This window comes from Chelonoidis abingdonii, chromosome 6 (assembly GCF_003597395.2).
Source record: "Chelonoidis abingdonii isolate Lonesome George chromosome 6, CheloAbing_2.0, whole genome shotgun sequence".
In the NCBI taxonomy this organism is placed as follows: Eukaryota; Metazoa; Chordata; order Testudines; family Testudinidae; genus Chelonoidis; species Chelonoidis abingdonii.
The window spans coordinates 39740537-39758791 of NC_133774.1; the positions used below are offsets into that span (position 1 = coordinate 39740537).

Here is an 18255-nt window from a genome sequence, read left to right on the forward strand (position 1 = left end):
CAGATAAACTGCTTGAATTATATAGAACAGGAATTCTTAGTATTTGACCTCTACCTACACACACTGATTTGGCGGTCTCAATATCACTTCCTTTAGGAGTTCACAGCACAAAACCAACCAAAATGGGCAACACTAGCCCACACCAAAGAATCACAATGAAATCAATCTACATGTTTATCTCCAGAGGTAATCTCTCCAAAGCAGGGTTGAGACAGGTTAACAAGGTGACACAACCACTGTTACTGCTCATGCTGACCCAGTTTTGTGGTTAACTAAAGGAATTTGGTTTCCAGTGCAGTCAGCATGGCTTTGAAAGCTTTTCCCCAGAAGGCTATAAAACTAAACAGATACCTTCAACAACGAGCGTATAACACTCCTATTAGTAATCCTTAGGCTGTACATTAAGAAACCCAGATTTCTTTTGTTTAAAGTTTCCACAGATCTTTAGTTCTGGAGCTTTTAACACCTATATTGGCTAAGCCTATATGACAGAATGACGTTTTAGAATTTACTTTACCCTATTTGAGTGGTTAGGGTGAGTTCTGACACAAAGTATGATTGCTGGCGAGACACACTCAATACCTCACAGAAGGCATTTCCCTGGCAGCTCCACTACTATTATTGCCATGCCCTAAACTGAATCACTTTCTGCTGGCACACAAAACTCACCAGGCCAGTCAGCAATGAATTAGAACAGAGGCTACATCCAGTCCAGAAAACTCCTCTTGCTTTCACGCACCCTCTACTCCAGGTTCCCACTCAGGGATCCTCTACACAGCAGCCACGGTTTGTTCCCTGCATCTTGCTACCTTTCCCTCAGCCACTACTATACGTCCTGGGCTTCCCCACTCCGCTGGGTCTGGGAGTCTTCACTTCCTCTTCTCAGCACATATCAGGCAACTCCTTCTCCTTACTTCTCACTAGGAGTAACTGCAGACTTCTCCCTGATACCCCTTCTGTTGCCAGCCTCCTGGCTTTTGTAGAAGCCCTGCCTGACCCTCCCAGGTGATCTTCTTTCTAATTAGCTGCCACCAGGCCTAAAGCTCCCTGGTTTACAGCCTAATTAGCTGAGTGCACCCACCTGGCCTAAACTAATGTGGGGAGCACACCCCATCACATGGCTGAGCCCACAATAGCTAGCCCTTTACATATGTAAGCTTTCTTATTAAAACAATAAGCCGCAAATCTATACTAATTATTAGTAAGTCAAAATGTATGTACTCCCATAAAATTGTTTTAAAAAATAACTGGTATTTGAGTAACTGTGTTGTCATTAGCCCACTTGAAATGCATTCATCTTTGTTTTTTTAAATGCTAATTAGGACAGCTTGGGGATTGCAGATGATATAAAGCTTTTGAGTTCTACTTCACCAGTTTTAGGGTCTGATTCTGAATGGCACTCAGCAGTCTTCCTTTCCATTGACTTAACCTGAAAAAACTTTTGGGTGGCATACATGAAGTGTGTCAAACATCTTAGTCCAATTCTTCATACTCAAGTACTACATCACCATAGGTTGTGACTAGTTGCAAAGGACTGGCAGGTTTTCATCTGACAGTTTTGAAGAAATGAAATGACTGAACTCCTAACAAAAATAAACTCATTAAAATCTACCTCCAAATTACTGGAGGACAGAAAATGTTGCACTTATCCTTAATAATGGTACAAGGAGTGATCCTGATGAATACACTACTAAGCCTTATTTCAGTATCACCTAAAACAGTTGAATTTATCAAAGTCATTTATCAAACATGCATATTAGCATATAAAAGCAACATTTAAAAACTGACAAAGAAACCTTTATCACAATGCATAACTAACCAGTGGAACTCTCCGCCATAAGATAGAAACCAGCAACTTAGAAGGATTATTATTTGCAGTGATATTGTAGTTGTGTTGGTCCCAGGATATGAGAGGGGCAAGGTTGGGGAGGCAACATCTTCTACTGGACAAGTTGGTCTGAAAGGAACTATTACCTCTGACCTTCGCCTCTCTTAGGAGGATTAAATATTTATTTCAATAATGAGAACATATTCCATCAAATACAAGACATACTTGAACCAAACACAGAGGGCTATGAAAGAAACTTCCTCTATAGGTAAACAGAGGTATTCTTGCACCTTCTCCTGGTGTATCTGGTACTGGCCACTAGACAGGATGTTAAACAAGATGGACAACTGGCATTTTTTCCAAAATAGCAATTTGATTGTACCTACAAAAAATTGGTCCCTTGTCAACAGTTCCAAGCCACAGGTTAAAAAGGGTACCTCATATTCCATCTAGAAGAGACTTGAGGCAGTAAAGTGTAGTGGCGTAAAGCTCTTGACTCAGCAACTACCTTTGTTCTGTTGTCCATTTTAGTTTCTATAGCTGTCAGACTGAACTCCCTCACTTTTTACATATTTTTACCTCACATATGTATGCATTTATTTAAAATAAAATATATATATTTTCTTAACAGGTTTGAACGTGTTAACTATAGTTGCAGAAACTCCAAGCAGTGTACACTCTGATACTAGTATAAGAACTACCATGGACATTCTTATACTTATTTTTATTACGCAACTACTAAGAAATTTATCTGTCATATTTTGATCCAGCAGCATTAAACACCTTTGGGTTAATTATACAATCTAGTACACCATCTCTAGTCAAGTATAGCACACAGGTGCAAGAGTGGATTTATAGCCCATTGAGCAGCAGTTTCTCTTTATTTAATAGTTCTTCATGAGAGAAATTAATAAACACCTGTGTTAAATAACTTTCCAATGATCGCTATATAGAAACTAGCATGTCCTCAAATTAAATCACTTACTGAACTAGTTTAAAGTGAATGGCTGTTCAAGACATTTAAGGGACTCTCCTTACACTGCCTGCAAAGTATACTGATGCATCTGTATTTATATGAGTTAGGCGCATTGGGGGAAGATGGAATTTGTATGCTTCCGCCTTTATATTTAGGGGGGGAAACAAGCTGCTGATCTTTTTTTGGACACCCAGTCTGCAAGTTAGTCCAAAACATCCAGGGGAAGGCATCTGGAATTGAAGCTACTAGTTTGATTTGCAACAGTGTCATTACACCAACAGTTAACACCACTAATATAAGACAGAGGAGAAAAACACAAATAGGATAAAGGAATATTAAAGGAAAGAGTGACTAAAAAAGTATTGATTATTCTGTCTGGACTCTCTAATGGATTCCACAAACTCATCTCTAGAAAGCATCTGGCATAATGTGAGTTCTTATATATATATAAAAATGTCCTTAATGATGTAGTGGTGTGCTGGGCTCAAATTGAAAAACACACACATAAGCAATACTCACAGTCATTACTATAGCTGAAAATGACATTGTGTTTCATTCACTCATCACTTCTTTTCTCCCACCAAGTTTACACATTAGCAGTATTGTTAAACAGATCAAAACTCAAACACTTCAATTTTGAAGTTTGATGCTAAGGTTCCAATTAGTCTCAATTTTATACAAAAGATTTCATTCATTCCTACTAGAAACTAGTTTACACCATCTTTATCACAGACTAGGACTGAACAGGTGGGCTTTCTGAATTCACCTTCACTATCCAGTAATCGGCTTTTCTTCCATGGCATTGCATCTCTGTAATAGCGAAATGAAATACCTTAAGTGACATGAAGTTGTTTTCTCTGCTGGCTCCCTACTAATCCATAACACTATCAAATATAACAGCTCAGCTAGCAAATCTATGTAAAGAGCAAAGAACCGTTGAAAAGAAGGCCAAACAATATCTAAATATTTAAACAGAAGGAACAAAAAGCTAACTGTCAGCACAGAAATCTTTTCCCCATGATGGCACAAAGTGTCTAGCAGTAAGTGATCTTTCCATTCCCCTTTGCTATACTGTAATGTGCCAACATAATGAAAACAATAGCATCCTTTTATCCTACTCCATTATGTCTGCTAATATGAAATATCCCCCCAGTGACATTCACTTCAAGACAAAGCCTCTGTTCTTATCTGCTCTGTTTAACATAGCCACTGACACCGTATAGAAAACTTGGCAAATAATTTGAAAGAAAATAATTCTTGCACAGTATCTTATCCTTTCCTGGAAAAAGCACCAGATGTTCTAGTGACTGAGAACTATGCTGGTGGGAGTTTTAACATCTGGTTGGGCCGCCCAAGCCAATGCTTTTCAGTTTTCTACGACTTGCCAACTGCTCTTTAATAGAGAAAAATATTAACTAAACATCAGGGAAAAAACTGAGTATTCACACAGTAGCCTTGTTATTTTTAACTGCTTGTTATGTATCAATTTAAAACACCAATCAGCCATACTCACATCACACAAATACAATAATATGGTGATATGCTGAGTTCCATTCATTCCAACATATTTTGGCACCCTTCCTTTTTGGTTGGCAAACATGATGGTGTCCAGATGCCAAAGGGTGCAAAATATTCTTTCAGCAAAGTTTAGCCACCTACTAAACTCTGAGTGTTATGCTGATAGCTCTGAAGTTGTCTCTAGCTCTGTGTTGTTCAGTTGCAGACAGCCTGTCTGAGCCAACTTGTCCTCCTAGACTGTCTTTGAATCCAACAAATTCCTGCATTTTAGCTACTCAAATATTTAATGAAATGTGTTGTCACTTTGGGATTTAAAAAGGCCTATTTCCGTCTAGCAGTTTATAATTTGTTCTCTTTTGCAGAAAATACACAAGTCTGCCTTCCACATATCATTTGGTTAATGCAGCCCTTGCACACAAGTTCTCTGGATGAATCAATAATAATTCCATAGATAGAAAGTATGTAATGAAAATGGCACAATTTAAAATCATCCATGCAATTAAATATTTCTTAATAAGATGCCCAGAGATTAATAAAACTAGCCTCTCATTCAGAGGTAGAGTTTTCAGGAGTATTTATATTTAACAGGAAGATCCCAATTTCAGACCAGTGTGACAATAGCTCTGCCGTGTGGTTATATAGAAAAACAACAAGCATGACAGATCAGAAGGAGTAGCTGGAATTGCAGCTGCTTAGTTTTGAATCACAATATTCAAGCTGTTTCCACCAAAAGCTGGTTGCACTGTTGGACAAGCATAACCACCATAATTACCTGTGCCCATAAACTGTACGTCTGCATTTATGCTGACATTTCAAAAGGAGAAGTGAAGGCAAGGCTGATTGGCCTCTCCAGGTAAACAAGTAGTAAATAGGCATTGGTTTTCTGGAAAGGAACAACAGGTCAAGGAAAGAGTCAAAGAAAACTGAATACAATTTAATACATTTCATACACTAAGTAAAACATAGTTGGTATAGTAAAAAATAGAAACTTGTCATACACCAGAAGTTCTTTGCATTTGTAAAACAAATTATATTTAATGAAGTTTGCTATATTTCTAGCCATTCAGATACTATGGAAAAGAATGCTATAGAAATGCCTATAACTTCTCCCTTCATCATTGTCTATGAGTTAGAAAGCATAAAAAGTCTCTTCTTTTTCACAGCCCAAAGCATTACACAATATACATAAAAAATAGCTACCAACATTTAAGTGTTAGCATCTTTTATGGTCCATGTTACACAGAAAACAAGTCTATTGGATGGAACTAAGACCCTCAATATTCTGTAATACTAAAAATTATATCTGAACTTGGTCTCAGTGCAATATCCAGGCATAAACAGACTATACACAAAAGCAAAAGTAAGGCTCCACAGGACTAGAAGCCAGGTCTGCAGAGCCTGGACAACTGACATGGCCAATCAGAGGGCAGCCGGGTGTTGCCACCCTAGACCCTGTGGTGCCTAATGGTCGCAGTGCTCCTTGGATTTAGCTTTGCTATCATGTGGGTGATGTGGCAAAGTGCACTATATAACCCTAGAGTGTGCAGGCAGGTAGTTGGTCTGGGGAACCACACAGACTTCTGGTCTGCTGCCACTCCAGACTGCACCTTGATTCCAGTCTGACCTCAGCCTGACTCTGACCCTGACTTTTTCCTCCTGATTCCAGCCTGGTATTATGACTAGTCTCCAATCCCGGCCTGACTCTGACTCTTGCTTATTAGTTCCAGCTCTAGCAGTTACTCTGACCTTTGATCACTGACTACTGCCTTGTGGACACCAGCCCAGCTCTGACCTCTGGGGCAGACCTATGCCGTGGTCCCTTACAGCAAATAGACTCATATTCCAGTGTTCGGCAGGGGATGGGATAGGAGTGAGTGGCCAGGAGTCCTAATAAAAGCCATGGACTCTCAATCAGTGGAATTCTACATGACTCGCATTCTACATCATCATTTCTTCACTCACACATTTTGGTTTTTACCAAGTTAATTTGGTGTTTGTCAAACCTACTAGATTAACAGCCCTGGAATCTGAAGCCCTCTATTTATCCCTCCCATTTAAAACCTAATTTAAATAAGCAATGTTCCTCAAACTCAGGAACTCTAATCAGGCTGCTGCATCTTAATTTCACTAGAGCTAGGAGAGTATTTTCAGCCAAAACAGCAGTTCTGGGGTGATCAAAACTGCTTGTGAATTTGGCTTATAGTTTTGGCTGAATTTAAACAAACAGGGAGTGCGGGGGGAGATTCAAAAGTCTAAATGAACCATTTGGAAATAGTTTCCAAATATCATTTCATTTAATCATTTAACTTTAAAACATTTTGAAACAACATTCAAAACATTTTATTTCAGTCAATGACATTTTTCATTTCACCAAATAAAACAAATTAATTTAGGTTCAAAACAAATATTTAGGGGGGTTTTCCACTTCAGCCACTGAACCAAACAAACAAGTTATTCTCGCAGTTCTACATGGAACTCTGAACAGAGTTCCCTCCTTGACTCGGATCAAGATGGCTCAGAAATGGCTTGTCCCTGGGAATCTGAAGTACAACAGACACTCACCCTTCTCTCACGCATGCAGGTGGGGACTCTTTGCTTAAAAACCTGTGTGTTCTTATTCAGGTCACTGGAATTTATCAAAGGAGCCAACACAAGAATTTGATACAAGTCCTGCATGGTACATAGGTGGGCAGAGATCCAAAATGTAACTCAGTACAAGTTACATCTTATCTTTAGATTGAGCTATTGTAAATAATACCTACTTTGACTGGATGAATACAAAAGCAAGAATGTGTTTGTAATTAGGGATGAGGGAACTTTCAGGAGCCTGCGATGTTGCAAACATTACAGATATTTCCCCCCATTGTTTATACCCTTCACTGCCTGAAAAGGTCTTTTTACATTTTAAGGGGGTGTGGCTAGGGTTTGGTTGGTTGGTAGGTCAGTTGGTTTTGTTGTTGCTTTCACATTCTGACAGAAGCCTTGTATATTCCTGCATAGGGTGACCAGACGTCCCGTTTTTAAAGGGACAGTCCCATATTTAAGCCCTCCTGCAGGTGTCCTAACTTTTTCTTAAAAATGGGCAAGTTGTCCTGTATTGTCTGTCTCCCCCTCCTAGCAGTACTGGCAGGTCCTGCTGCTGGCCCAATCTCTGCTTGCTAGCCGCCCGCCCACCAGCGGTGAGTGGTGGTGGGGAGGGTCCAGTGGCTAAGGATGGGGGTGGGTGTGCAAGGCTGGTGCTGGGGCAAAGCTGCAGCGCACAGGGCTGACCACTTTCCCTGCTAGTCCATCAGCTCATCCCCCTCAGCCAGCAGGGCCCCCGCTCCCATTTCTAGACAGCACTGGCTGCAAGCTGTGGTGGCTGGTGAATACTGGCAGGGGCCAGGCAGTGGTCGGGTATATGTTGCCTCTGCTGCCCACCCATCAGCCCTTTATGTGCTCCCCCCTCACTGTCCTCTCCTTGCTTTGCTCTTTACCCCTCCTCCCAGCCCCGCGGCTCCTCCATAACACCCCCCAGCCCCCCAGTGGGGCGTGTCCCGCTCCCAGCACCATGCAGAGAACCAGCCCCTGGTCAGAGTGCTCAGCTTACCAACAGCCTGGCTAGCTGACTCCTTCCTTCCCTGCTGCCTCTGGCTGGGCCAGCACCCCAGGAAAGCTTAAGACCCTCTGACCTGAGGCACTGGCCAGGAGGAGCCGAGCCCTGCATGTGCTAAAGCCCCACACAGCACTGGCACAGGGAAGCCTCTTCACTCCTCAGCTAAGCTCTGGAGCAGCAGGGGAGCAATTTCCAGCTTGTTTGCATCTCGACCCTGCAGGCTCCACAGCAGCCCTCCCAGGCAGGGGCTTAGCACCCTCTTCACCCTCCAGCCCCCTGTCCTAGGTCCTGTCCCCAGGAGTGTGGGGCTGCTCCGTCCCCTAGGCACCCTCACCCACTGAGCCATCTCTCTCGTGGGGTTAGCTGAAGCCCCTGCAGTCAAGTTCCCTTGGTGCTGATGAGCAATGCATCCTCAGGGCTTAACCCTTTCCTGCCCGTGCAGTAGCCAGAGGACAGGAGGTGGTTGGTTTATGTCTGTGGCCAGCAGCAGCCTGGAGGTGTTAGCTGCCTTTCGACACTGTGTGCACAGGAAAGGACAAGCTGCTTCCAGCCAGAGGGAAGTGATGAGCTCTGCAAAGACACAAGCCAAGTCATCCCTTTCCCCCCTCCCCTGCGGCTAGAAGCAGCTCCTGTCCCTTCCCTCCCTCACAGTGCCTAAAGGCTGCTGCTGGCCACATTCTGGTGTGAACCCTGGCAGGAATCTATGGGTGGACATGTGACCCAGTGCCTCCCCCAACACACTTTACCTCAGGAAGATGTGGCACCAGGTATCAGGAGAGGCTGGTCCATGCTGAGGGCCCAGCCAGGCGTAGAGAGTGGTGAATGCAGGACAGGGAGAGTTGGGTTGGTCAGTCACCCCCGCTGTGTGAGAGGTGTATGGGAGTGTGTGTGCGCGCGCGTCACCTGTCCTTGTGTGAACCCGACAGCCTTAGAGATAAGGTGGTAAATAAAAAGAATCCGACTACGCAGCATTTCTTTTTAAGAGGGGCTCAGTCAACTTGATGTTAATTTGAATGCTTGTACGCATAGTTCTGAGTGAATGCCATTGAACTCGCTTGAATATGAGAAATTTTACCACGTGTCCTGTATTCAGCATAGGGAAATATGGTTACCCAATTCCTGCATATCTGACCTTGATTTTTATCCTATTACCCCATGCCCAGTGATGAACTGCTCCAGTGTCTTGTTCATCCAATTCTCCCCGAAAGCCATGCTGATACCAACAAAGGCCTATCTGTGTGTGTTTACATATACTGTCACATTGTCATTTTTGTGCACATTAGACCCTTAATCCTCTATGAATCAAAAGCTTTGGCTTCACTCAAAATACAAAAAAAACAAAACACAAAAAACAAAAAACACACTTTTGTATGCTCCTAAGTCCCTATGCCATCTCAGTCACAAGTTTGACTGCAGGTAACAAAAGGCATTACAGGGTTATAGTATTGCAGAGACCTATACAAAGTAATGTGGTTTTTTTTGTTATTAAACAATGATCTCTTAGTTCCCAGGCCAGCTCAATGCAAATGCAGTAAATCTGAATGCACTGTGTATGGTCAATTTACATTTCTCTGTAAGGACGCAAACAACAAAGCATTAGACTCCGTAAGTGGGTAGATACTAGAGCAAAGTAATAGCTTGTTTTGGTAGCACTATAAACCCCACACCATCGCAATGCTAATCTCAGTGACTTCAGGACTGTCACCCCTCATCCTAGTAAAGACTGAAGTTCAAAGGGGTGACCTGGTCTCTAGGGGAAAAGGCAGTTTAGCTAATGCAAACACCTCTGCTCAGCTGCAGGAGCATACTATAAGTCAAGATAACTGGAAGCCAGTCTGGGATTTAAAGCAGAAATGTTAATCCTAAATTCTAGTAGGTAAGAGTACAGCACAAAATATTCAGCTACAACTAACACATTCTAGTCTAATCAAATGGAATTGAAAAACAAAACAAAATCTTTCAGTTTTTGGTACCCCCTACCATGAGCAGGGGTAGTGATGCCCAGCAGAGGGGACCTGGAGCCCTGAAAAGACACTGACCCAAATCCCAAAGAATGCTCAAGAGAATGTTTAGGACATTGAGGCAGGGAATGACACACAGATATTGTTCTGCCCGGATCTCTTGCACTGTCCAAAGATTGACTGGTTTTAGAACTCCTTCTGTAAAGTCTGTGTTTATCTGCTTCAACTATCACATGTCCAGGAAAGCAGAAACTTTAAACCAGAGTGCTCACATGGAGATGTGCTTAAGCTACTGGAATGTGTAAGGGATATATAGAACAAATATGCCTTGAATGATTAATGACTGCTGATTCCTTCTGGCCCTCCAAAATTAAAAAAATTCTATCCTCCTCTGTTTGTCCAAGAATATGATCCAGCTAAGAAGTAAAGGCCATAATAAAATGGTTCATATCATCTGAGCTATTTTTTTGTCTAAGAACCCACAGATCAGCCAAAGTTGGGAGTTCCTCTCCCCAAGAATATAAACTAAAACGGCTAAACGAGAGTATTCTTAATCATCTAGGCAAGAATCTCCCAAATTGTATTTGGATAAAACTTCTTCCTCCCTCCAAATATAGCTAAAAAGAACTCCAAGTTACCAAGTCTGGGTCACACCCTGCTTTCCTATGCAAAGTGGCCCATTGCACATTGTGAGTGAATCCAGAAATGGGTGGAGAAACTGCAAGCTAAGCAAACTAGAAATGACTGGCTGTAAGACTGATGGACAAATTGAGCAAACTACCTGTTACCCCAAGAAATCCAAGCCATGTTTTCTCCCCAAATAATAAACTATTCATTGTTTTCCTTGTAAATCAAGTATGCTGTGGATAATCATTCACTCCAAATTAGAAAACGTTTGCGTTGTCAGTCAAATCTATGTCCTTTTATATGTTGATAATGTCCCTTGTTTTATTGCAAGTATTAAATAAAGAGAAATTCTGATGTACAGGCAAAGAACATATGGAAGGAATGTTGTTGGTTTTCATTGTAAATAATTGTTATGCTCTAGAAGAAATAGGAATTGTCTGACACAAGGAAGAAGGAATGTCAAAAAAGATATAAACCAGAATATAACTTTGGAAAATTGCTTAAAAGGGGGATCCTGACTGACAGTAAGGGCTAATAATGAACTACAATTCTTGAAATGAATCCAACATAAAATGCCTCCAATAAGAAAAGAACTGAAGAAATTTATTACACACTAATGCCATCAACTGGATACAAATGGAAGCATCAGAGAAACAGAGAGCTGAAATCTGAGCACTCAGTTGGGGTAACTTTTCCAATAGAAATCAAAGGCTGCCGCACTCCAAGGAGTTCTGAAATGAGGGTATATAAAACTGTGCCCTTCATATGCTCAGTCAAGAGAGTTGATTGAACTCAACAAAAAGCTGCAGAATCTTAAGTGCAACCAATGTCTGGCCCAGCTATATGGAAAGGACGCTCCCCCATTCCAGGGTTAAGAGGATAGGAACAAATGGTGAGATTTCATTTCAAAGATTTCACTTATATTTCTTTAATATAGAGAACTGTAGATTATCTTGCTAAGTCTCTCTAGGGAGACCTCATGTAACCATATTTTCATGTTAACTCCTTTGTAAATCCAAACAAATTGGTCTAAGAATTTGAAACAATAACTTTAAGCAATTGCTTTTGATATTCCAAACTTGTCCCTTTTGGACCAATCCATTCAAACATTAGTAACCACAGCCTTAATGACAAGTGCATCTTTGGAAGCATGATAAGTGTATGTTGGGCACCAAAGAATTGAGAATACATGATCATAAGTAAACGTAATAAGAAATCTTGGTATCTTACATTATTCCTTGGTATAACTGCTGGAGCCTTAGCTGTAATTCCTAATGATTGTTTGTAAGACTGCATTGTGTACATAGTACAGGCCTAGAACATTCATTGTGTCTACACTTGAGTGGTGATCTGCTAACCGTATACTAATGTAGTTCTGGGTGAATAAGAAATTGTTGAATGGTTAATAAGCAAGTATCCTGATCTGATAAATACTGTCCAAGTTAAAAGTTGATCTGAAAAGAACCCAGCATTAAAGTGAGTAATCTTATGCTCCCTGGCTCAATATAAAAGGTTTATCCTATTAGATTCCATTCTATATTGGCTATAACAACACTTATCCAAATTGGCAAACCTAGTTTGTTATATCCTGGATCCAATTAAAGAGGAGGTGGTGGTACAGGTAGTCAGACCTGACAGCTATAAGAGAGTGGTGAGTAGCAAGTTTATCAGTCCTAGAACCATGAAGGCCCTCCCCTCCCCCCCACCCCATGAGCTGAAAAGAGATCTCAGGTTAATTAGACACACCTGAGTCCAATTAAGGACTGTCAGTGATCTTTCAGAAACTCTCCTCTGGTGTGTGTGAGAGAGGCACAGGAGAGAGAAGAAACAAGTTGCAGCAGGTTTAGGGGCAGCAGAGAGAAGTGGCTTCTCCTAGGCAAAAGGCTGGTCTCATCCCTATGGAGAAACAATCAAGTTTATTTGTGTTTGGGGAAGGGCTGGCAACCAGAAACCAGCATAAGGTGGCAACACCCAGGGAGGAGGCAAAGAAATGCATTTCTTTTGTGTTGTGGATTTGCTGTTTTGCGTAAGAAAACTACTCAGGTCTACCCCGAGGACCACCTTGTAAATATGGAAAAAATAAGCCAAGGCAAAGAATTAAAAACCTCCAGACTAGAACTGACTTACTCCAGCTTCCCCTGCTTTCCTTCCCCGTCTGGACAAATGGTGAGGCTGATGAGGCAAAGGAAGTGTCTTGCCACACCAGAAATTGAAGAGAAACAGTCATATTTAAAAAAGAGTCCCATTAAATTACCTCACATAAAAGCAGACAACTAAGTATTGACAAATTTTATAAGTGCTTGTATATAAATGATAGATATTTAAATACTAACATGGGTGAACTTGAGTGCCTGGTATTAAATGATGAAATTGATAAAATAACCATTGCAGGAACTTGGTGAAATGACAACAATCAATGGGACACTGGTAATACCAGGGTGCAAAATAGATAGGCATGACAGAGTAGGCTGCAATAGTGGGAGAGTGTAAACAGGTTGGGGACTCACCACCCGGCGCCTCCTACTGGCAACTCTGGCAATTAGCTCGCTTTCAGTGGAGCGCCCACTCCTGGTGGTGTCCCCTCCGTTTTTCTGCCCTCTGTTGGTGTCTCTGGACCCACGTTGCTCCCTGCTCGGCAGTGTCCTCTTCGAGACCACTGCCCTCCGGCAGTGCCCCTTAGTCTATCTGCACCCCCTTCCGGGGATCAATAATCAGCAGTCCCACATTCCAGCCACAATATGCAGCCATATCCAATCACCATCTGTGTCTAATCCCTCTTGGCAGGGATCTGGCGTGGTACAGAGGTTGTTCCCTACGGCCAATGGCTGGATGTACTGCAAGGAAGTGCGGGGGGAGACCCAGGCCTGCCCTCTACTCTGGGTCCCAGCCCAGGGACCCTGTGGCCTGAGCCTCGCTGTCCTCCTCCTTTTCCTCCTCAGTCTGTTTCCCTGGGCCACTTCCCCTACGGCCCCTTGCACCCGCTTGGCCCTTCCCCTCAGGGCCTGCAGCCTGGCAGCTAGGGGCTAGAGCCTTCTAGCCTCCCTGAGCCTGCCCAGCACTGTGCTGTCCACAGTGCTAATCTCCCCCCTGGAGACTGACCTTCCCCTTTCAAAGGCCTGGGACAGACAGATTGCTCCTGCTCTGGGCAGCCTTTACATACATCTGAGCCTGGCCCTGATTGGCTCCCTGTCTGCGCAGGCCCCCTGGCCTGCCACAGCCCACTCACAGGGAGTGGGGCAATCCGCCCCACTACAGGGAGCGACACTACATGTCGAAGAAAGCGGAGTCCAACTCTTAAGTTAATCAAACTGCACTACAGAATCTTTATGGATATTATTCAAGCATGGAATTTCTAAGAGTATAGCAATAGCAATATACTACCAACCACCTGACCGGGCTGGTGATACTGACTGTGAAATGCTCTGGAAGATTAGAAAGGCTACAAAAACAAAAAATCCAATAATAATGGGAGATTTCAACTATCCCAGTACTGACTGGGTACATGTCATCTCAGGATGGGATGCAGAGATAAAATTTCTAGACACCATAAATAAATTGCCTTTTTGGAACAGCTAGTCCTGGAACCACAAAGGGAGAAGCAATTCTTGATTTAGTCCTAAGTGAAGAACAGGGTCTGGTCCAAGAGGTAAATATAGCTGTACAGCTCAGAAAGAGAGATCATAGCATAATTAAATTTAACATCCTTATGGGGTGAAATACCAAAGATGCACTGGTATTTAACTTCCAAAAGGGGGAAACAAATATAAGGAAGTTAGTTAAATAGACATTAAGAGAAACAGTCACCAGGGTGAAATGCGTGCAAGCTGCATGGAAACCATATAAAAAACCATAATAGAGGCTCAAACTAAATGCATACCCCCAAATTTAAATAAATAAAACAGAAAGAGGACCAAAAAAAAAAAAAGAAAAGAAAAGAAATGCTACCATGGCTAAACAGCAGAGTATAAGAGGCAGTTAAAGGCAAAAAGACATCTTTTCAAAATTGGAAGTCAAATCCTACTGAGGAAAATAGAAAGAAACAAAAAGTCTGGCAAGTCAAGTGCAGGCCAAAAAAAAAAAGTGAAGAGCAACTAGCAAGACACACAAATGCTAACAGTAAGAATTTCTTTAAGTTCCTCAGAAGCAGAAACCTGCCAAACAATCAGTGGGGCCACTGAACGATCAAGGTGCTAATGCTGCACTCAAGGAAAACAAGGCCATTGCGGAGAAGCTAAATTAATTCTTTGCATTGGTCTACACCAGTGTTTTTCAAAGTTTGGGTCACGACCCAATAGCGGGTCGTGGCATATAAAGCACTGGGTCACCTTGCTCAGCACCCAGGGACCCTACCATCTCTGATCAGCACCGCTGACCAGGATGTTAAGAGTCCTGTCAGCGGTGCTGCCCAGCTAAGGCAGGCTAGTGCCTACCTGTTCTGACACCACGCTGCACCCTGGTAGAAGCCAGCAGCACGTCCAGCTTCTAGGTAGGGGGCCCATGGGGCTCCATGCACTGCCACTGCCCCGAGCACCAGCTCTGTACTCAGCCAATAGGAGCTGGTGGGACGGTGCCTGCGGACAAGAGCCACATGCCTTCGCCTAGGAGACAGAGCTGCTGCTGGCCGCTTCCAGGGCACAGCGTGGCCCTCAGTGCCAGGATAGGCGAGAAGCCTGCCTCTGCACCCTGGCTGCGCCGCTGACTGTGTGCAGCCGGAGTTGAGTCCACAGCCCAATCTCATGCCCCAATCCCGTGCCCCAGCCCTGAGCCCCCCACACCCTGAACCCCTCATTCCCAGCCCCACCCCCAGCCCTCACCCCTGCACTCCAACCCCCTCCCCCCAGCCCTGATCCCCCCCAATCCAGAGCTCCTCCTGCACCTCAAGCCCCTCATCCTTAACCCCACCCCAAAGCCTGAACCCCAAGCCCAGAACCCTGACCTCCTGCCACACCCTAACCCCTGTCCCAGCCCTGAGCCACCTCCCACACCCAAAACCCCTCATCCCCAGCTCTATTGGGTCACGGGCATCAACAATTTTTTTTTCTGGGGACCCAGTTGAAGAAGTTTGAAAACTACTGGTCTACACTGCAGAAAATGTGAAGGAGATTGCCGCATCTAAGCCATTTCTTGTGGGTGATAAATTTGAGGAACTGTCCCCAGACTGAGGTGTCAATAGAGGATGTTTTGAAACAAACTGATATATTAAAGAACAATAAGTCACCTGGACCAGATGGTGTTCACCCATGAATTCTAAAGGAATGCAAATATATGAAATTGCAGAATTACTAGCAGTGGTATATAATCCATCACTGAAATCAGCCTGTGTACCAGATGACTGGAGGATAGCTAATGTGACACCAATTTTTAAAAAAGGGTTCAGAGATGAGCCTGGCATTTATAGGCTGGTAGGTCTAGCTTCAGTACCAGGTAAATTGGTTGAAGCTATAGTAATGAACAGAATCAAACATGTACATGGACACTATATGTTGAGGAAGAGTCAATGCAGCTTTTGTAAAGGGAAATCCTGCCTCAATCTGTTAGAATTATCTGAGGATCTCAACAAACATGTGGACAAGAGTGACCCAGTGGATATAGTATGCTTGGACTTTCAGAAAGCCTTTGACAAGGTTCCCACACCAACGGTTCTTAGGGAAAGTAAGCAGTCATGCATCAGTAACTGATAGAAAAGAGAAAACAAAGGGTAGAAACAAATGACCAATGTTCAGAATGGAGAGAGAGGTAAATGTGGGGCTCCCAAAGGATTCATTCAACATATTCATAAATGACCTGGAAAAAAGGGGTAAACAGTATTGTGACTACATTTGCATTAATCAAGACGGTTAAATCCAAAGCAGACTGTGAAGAGCTACAAAGGGATCTCACAAAACTGAGTGACTGGGCAACAAAATGGCAGATGAAATTCAACGTTGATAAGTACAAAGTAGTGCACATTGGAAAACATAACCCCAACTATTCATACAAAATTATAGGATTTAAGTTAGCTGTTACTTACTACTCAAGAAAAAAAAAATCTTAGTCATCATGGATAGTTCTCTGAAAACATCTGCTCAATGTGCAGATGCTGTCAAAAAAACTAACTGAATATTAGGAACCATTACAAAACAGATAGATAACATGACAAAAATATCATAAAGTCACTATATAAATTCATGGTACACCCATACCTTGAATACTGTGTGAAGTCTGGTCACCCCATCTCAAAAAATATATATTAGAAAATGAAAAGGAAGAGATAAGGGCAACAAAAATGACTAGGGGTATGGAACAGCTTCCATATGAGGAGAAATTAAAAAGACTGGGACTGTTCAGCTCAGAAAAGAGTACTGAGGGGTGATAACAGTGATATAACAGATCTATCAAATCATGACTGGTGTGAAGAAAGTGAATAGAAACATGTTTAACCCTTCACATCACATAAGAACCAGCTGTTCCAATGAAATTAACAGGCAGCAAGTTTAAAAACAAACAAAAGGAAGTATTTCTTCACACAACACACAGTCAACCTGAGGAACTCACTGACAGTTATACTTTTGGCCTTCACACATCCAAGTTCAAAAAAGAATGAGATATGTTCATGGAGAATAGGTCCATCAGGGGCTATTAGCTAAGATAATCAGGGCTGCAATCGCTGTTCCTAACTGCCTGACTCATAGGTGCCGACTCAATGGGTGCTTTGGGACTGGAGCACCCTGGGGGAAAAAATGGTGGGTGCTGAGCACCCACCAGCAGCCCCTATTCCAGAACCTCCCCTTCCCACAGTGCCTCCTGCCCACTGGCAGACCCCACAGACCAGGGCTTCCCCCTCCCTCCCATTGCCTACCACCTGCTGCAGATCAGCTGTGTCAGGAGGCACTGAGGAGTGGGGAGGGGGGAGAGCAAGGGGGCAGAACTGGGTGTGGAAAAGGCAGGGTGGGGTGGGGCCTTGGGGGAAGGGATGGAATCTGTGGGGAGCACCCTCTGGCCAATTAGAAACTTGGCACCTATGGTCTGACTGCCAGAAACTTGGACTGGAAGACACGGGATTGATCACTCGATAAATGCCCTGTTCTGGTCATTGCTTCTGAATCATCTGGGAATGACCACTGTCAGATGACAGGATACTGGGGTAAATGGACAATTGGCATGACCCACTATGGCCCTTTTTGTGTTCTGCTGCAGCTTTAAAATTTAACTTGCTCCTCAGCAAGTTTATAAAAATTGACCTTCTTTCACTCATAGAAGTGCATAGGGGTATCACTACTTGTCCTGGGGGCAAGAGCAGCTGGTCATTGGGGTCCCACTTTCAGAAAGAGCATCAGATAGAATCCGTGACCTGTACATTTGCTGGAGAGGCCAGAAACAGTGCTGGAGCATACCCAGCATCCTAGGCAATGTTCAAAGAACATGGCCACAGCATGCAGGTCCAAATATAGCCACCAGGGGGAGCTTGACCAGAATATAAATCAGTATTCTTATACCTCAGTGGGGTATTTTTTTAATCAGAGTTTTATTCTGTTCTTTGAAGCTGGAAAGGACTTCACAGCTGCCAACTATAATGGTAAGTGAAGCAGTGCCACTTACTCTACCTCAGTGGTTCTCAAACTTTTGTACTGATGACCCTTTTCACATAGCAAGCCTCTGAGTGCAACCCCCCTCCCCTTATAAATATATAAAGAAGTGTTTTCAATTTAACACCATTATAAATGCTGGAGGCAAAGCAGGGTTTGGGGGTGGAAGCTAACAGCTTGCAACC

The 18255-nt window shown here is 43.1% G+C and overlaps 1 long non-coding RNA gene across 1 annotated transcript in view; it reads right to left on the reverse strand.

Moving 5' to 3' along the window:
- LOC142046972 (uncharacterized) overlaps nt 1-18255 on the reverse strand; it is a 305657-nt gene that overhangs the window by 250299 nt on the left and 37103 nt on the right. The gene's annotated exons all lie outside the window — the stretch shown is intronic.